Raw genomic sequence first — 4,966 nt, 5'->3', positions numbered from 1 at the left:
TCTGAGCAACTCATATCCTCCGTTATATAAAAACCCAATCATCATACATGGGTACTCGGTATTCATATACTTATAAATCTATATTTAAACAAGGAACAAAAAATATCACAGGCTGTGATCTCCAATCAAGTGTTCAATTAATTAATCACTCTGCTGCACAGGCTGCATGTATTGTCTTTTCAAAGAGAAATTAAAGAACGGGGTTTATTTACTAAACTCTCTAAATTGTAGTGAATTGAAATTCAAATGTTGGGTAAAAAAAAGCTGAGTTTGAGACTTATATTTTCCTAAATTATGGCATTTGGAATTTAATTTGCTACAAATCATTTTATGAGTGATTTATTCATTGGTTAGTAAAGTGCAATAAAGTGAAAATGGAATTCTGAAATAAAGGTTCATTAACCCCTTAAGGACCAAACTTCTGGAATAAAAGGGAATCATGACATGTCACACATGTCATGTGTCCTTAAGGGGTTAAGCCAATCTGTGATCCGTTTGGCTTAATGGAACTTGCCTTTTTTTTATTCACTATTATTCACATTTAAGTGACTAAAACTCACATAATTCAGGATTTGTTTTCTAAACAGAGAATTGTGGTAAATTAAAACGGGTATGTAGATTAAAGGAACACTATAGTCACCTAAATTACTTTAGCTAAATAAAGCAGTTTTGGTGTATTCCCCTGCCATTTCACTGCTCAATTCACTGTCATTTAGGAGTTAAATCACTTTGTTTCTGTTTATGCAGCCCTAGCCACACCTCCCCTGGCTATGATTGACAGAGCCTGCATGAAAAAAAAACTGGGTTCACTTTCAATCAGATGTAATTTACCTTAAGTAATTGTATCTCAATCTCTAAATTGAACTTTAATCACATACAGGAGGCTCTTGCAGGGTCTAGCAAGCTATTAACATATTAGCTATTAACATAGCAGGGGATAAGAAAATCTTAATTAAACAGAACTTGCAATAAAGAAAGCCTAAATAGGGCTCTCTTTACAGGAAGTGTTTATGGAAGGCTGTGCAAGTCACATGCAGGGAGGTGTGACTAAGGTTCATAAACAAAGGGATTTAACTCTTAAATGGCAGAGGATTGAGCAGTGAGGCTGCAGGGTCATGTTCTATACACCAAAACTGCGTCAGTAAGCTAAAGTTGTTCAGGTGACTATAGTGTCCCTTTAAATCTATGATTTTAATGTATTTAGAAAGTGAATGTGGAAGATATGCATTTCATTGTATATGATTTAGATTTAACCCCTTAACGCCGTTACGGCGTTCCATGCCGTCGCGCTTTAAATGGGCTTTAAAGCCGTTGCGGCGGCATGGAACGCCGTAACGGTTTAAGCCCCCAGGAGCCAGCAACTAGTCACCTACGCCGCGATCCTCTTCTGGGGGGCTGCCTGAGAGCCCAGGCAGCCCCCCTCCGGCAAATGAGGCCCCCGGGGGCCATGTGATCGCTCTCAAAGAGCGATCACATGGCCCCCTATAGCTGGCTATGGATCTGCCAGCAGGGGGACTGTTTGAAATATCAGACAGTCCCCCTGCTGGTAGGAGGTGTAAAAAAAATAAAATAAACATGTTTAAAAATAAATTAAATATATTTTAATATATATATAATATGTATATATATATTATATATATAATATATATACATATTATATATATGTAACGTCATGCAACGTGTATTTTAATATTAATATAAGTATATAAATTAATATTAAAATACACTTAGAATGACGTTACATATATATAATATGTATATATATTATATATATAATAGATGTACATATATATATTATATATAAATACGTATAATTAAAATAATAAATAAATAAAATAATAAAATAAATAAATAAAATATTGAAACAAAATTTAATATAAATTATATATGCATATGTAATTTCATTCTAACTGTATTTTGTTATTAATATATATATATCGGTAACAAAATACACTTAGAATGACATTCTAAATATATCTATCGTTGTATAAAATACAAATAACCGCAAATATATATATATAGATAAATACATAGAATTAAAGAAAAGATTACATTAGTATACACGTAGAATTTAAATACCTATAAATGCATATATATTAAAATTCTACGTGTATATTTAAATAATCTTTTAACGTAATTATGTGATTTGATTAATTAAAATTTGATTGACATGCCTGACAACACAGGGAGAAAGTGCAGAGAATTTAATTCGCAAGCACTATATTTGACCCTGTAACTCTCCAAGACACCATAAAACCTGTACATAGGGGGTACTGTTTTACTCGGGAGACTTCACTGAACTCAAATATTAGTGTTTCAAACTGGTAAATTGTATTACAACAATGATATTTTAAGTAAAAGTGACGTTTTTCACATTTTTTACAAGCGAACGGCACTTTTATGGTCTATATTATTGTTGTAATATGTTTTACGGTTTTAAAACACTAATATTTGTGTTTAGTGAAGTCTCCCGAGAATAACAGTACCCCCCATGTACAGGTTTTATGGTGTTTTGGAAAGTTAGAGAGTCACATATAAGGCTTGCATTTCATTTTTTTTCACATTGAAATTTGCCAGATTGGTTATGTTGCCTTTGAGAGCGTATGGTAGCCCAGGAATGAGAATTACCCCCATGATGGCATACCATTTGCAAAAGTAGACAACCCGAGGTATTGCAAGTGGGGTATGTCCAGTCTTTCTTAGTAGCCACTTAGTCACAAACACTGGCCAAATATTAGTTTTTTGCTTTTTTCACACAAAAACAAATATGAACGCTAATTTTGGCCAGTGTTTGTGACTAAGTGGCTACTAAAAAAGACTAAACATACCCCACTTTCAATACCTTGGCTTGTCTAATTTTTCAAATGGTATGCCATTATGGGGGTAATTCTCTTTCCTGGGCTACCACACCGTCTCAAAGGTAACATTACTAATCTGGAAAATTTCAATTTGAAAATGGAACGTTCTATATTTGACCCTGTAACTTTCCAAAACACCATAAAACCTGTTAATGGGGGGTACTGTTGTACTCGTGAGACAGTATTATGACATTCACAGCTAAAATGGCAGACGGAAATACAAATTTAAAAAAAAATCTTATTTTCTCACCTTTTTTTTTTATTTTATTCATAATAAATTATGTTCCATATATGAATAGTTAATGATAGATTAAAGCCCTGTTTCTCCTGAACAAAATGATATATAATAAGTGTGGGTGCATATAATTTGAAAGAGGGGAACTACGGTTGAACAGACATATAGCGCAAATTCCAGTTTTTGTTTACATTTTGTTTTGATCAGAACGTGCACTATTGACTCCGTCCTGAAGGGGTTAAGGTCAGCGGTAATAGGATAATTCCTTGTTATTGTGTGTATAATATTTAGAGAAATGGGTTACAACAGGTTGTGCCCTTATTACATTCAAGTTTGTACTTGAGACTACAAATGGTTAACCCTTGTAGGACACTCGGGTAGAAGGTAATAGATAATACGCTATTTGACTGAGATAATTAAAGGATGGGGGACGCTGGCTAATATGTTTGAAGAAGGGGAAGCTTTGAAGGGGGAAGCGACGTGCGTCTGCTCAGTAAAGTATTTTTATTTTTTTTCACGAAACTCCAATGGCAATTTCTGGGTGATCACACATTTAGAGTATTTAAGGACTCTGTGCATGTCCATTTACCTTATTTATTACCTTTATTTATTGGTTAAATAAATGTGTTTTAAAGAAGAAACTTATCCTTCACATCCTACATCAACTCAGACCTGATCTGACTGGGGTCAGGCATGTATGAGCAGCACTAAGCCACTTCTGATTTGTGAATTTGCCATTATATATTTACAGCATGCTTTTTTTATAGTTTTATTTTAGAGCTTTGGGGACTTCCATAGCAGACAATATACGTAGGTTACAGAGAATCTGCTTACTGAGCTTAGCACTGTATACAGCATGGTACAAAACTGAAACAGATGGTTTAAATTGGGGGGTGGGAGGGCAAATTCTGGAGTGCAGAACTCCACAGTACCCAGACGTTTGCTGGAGCACTCAGTGAGATATGTCTCAGTATACAGGTCCCCAAAAGTCATTCTAGTGTTTTGAGGTGTTAATGAGGGCACGCAGAGTTCTACATTTGCTTGTATGTTCGATATCGCTCAACTTTGGGGTCCTGTGGGGACACAATGAAGGCATTTTGTGGGTGCTTAACCCTAAAAACAAAGGATACGCCAGCCCAGTGCACACAATTAGGCTTTCTTGGGACATCTAACAACTAACTCAGGACTCTCGGACAGGGGCCTCAAATCGTGACTGTTCTAATGAATCCAGGACAGTTGGGAGGTATGCTCTCCATATGTGGAAGCAGCACATCGTATTGTTTTATACCTGGTCTGTTTGTAATGTATATTATGTTATGTTTGTGCTTGCATCAACATCTAAAATAAAAATCCTAAAATATTTACATTCAAACACTGGCTTATTATTATTTTATTATTTATATAGCGCCATCAGATTCCGTAGCGCTGTACAATGGGTTAGATCTCATTCACTATTTTAGTTTTACTAAACCATTATAGACCGCTCCTTATCCCAAAAACGCCATTACGGCGTGCTATTCTGCAGGAGGCGGGCATAAATGCAGTAAGCCATACTCCCTTAGAACTGCAGTGTTGGCCACATACCCTCAGAGCTGCCATGCTAGCCATACCCCTTCAGAGCTGCAAGACTATCCATACAGAGCCGCCATGCTAGCCTACCACCTCAGAGCTGCCATATTAGCCATACAGAGCCGCCATGCTAGCCGTACCACCTCAGAGCTTCCATATTAGCCATACAGAGCTGCCGTGTTAGCCACACACCCTCAGAGCTGCCATATTAGCCATACAGAGCTGACATACTAGCCGTACCCCCTCAGACCTGCCATATTAGCCATACAGAGCTGGCATGCTATGATACCCCCTCAGAGCTGCC

Source organism: Pelobates fuscus, chromosome 5 (genome assembly GCF_036172605.1).
Source record: "Pelobates fuscus isolate aPelFus1 chromosome 5, aPelFus1.pri, whole genome shotgun sequence".
Lineage (NCBI taxonomy): Eukaryota > Metazoa > Chordata > Amphibia > Anura > Pelobatidae > Pelobates > Pelobates fuscus.
Note: the sequence above shows the minus strand (reverse complement) of the source record.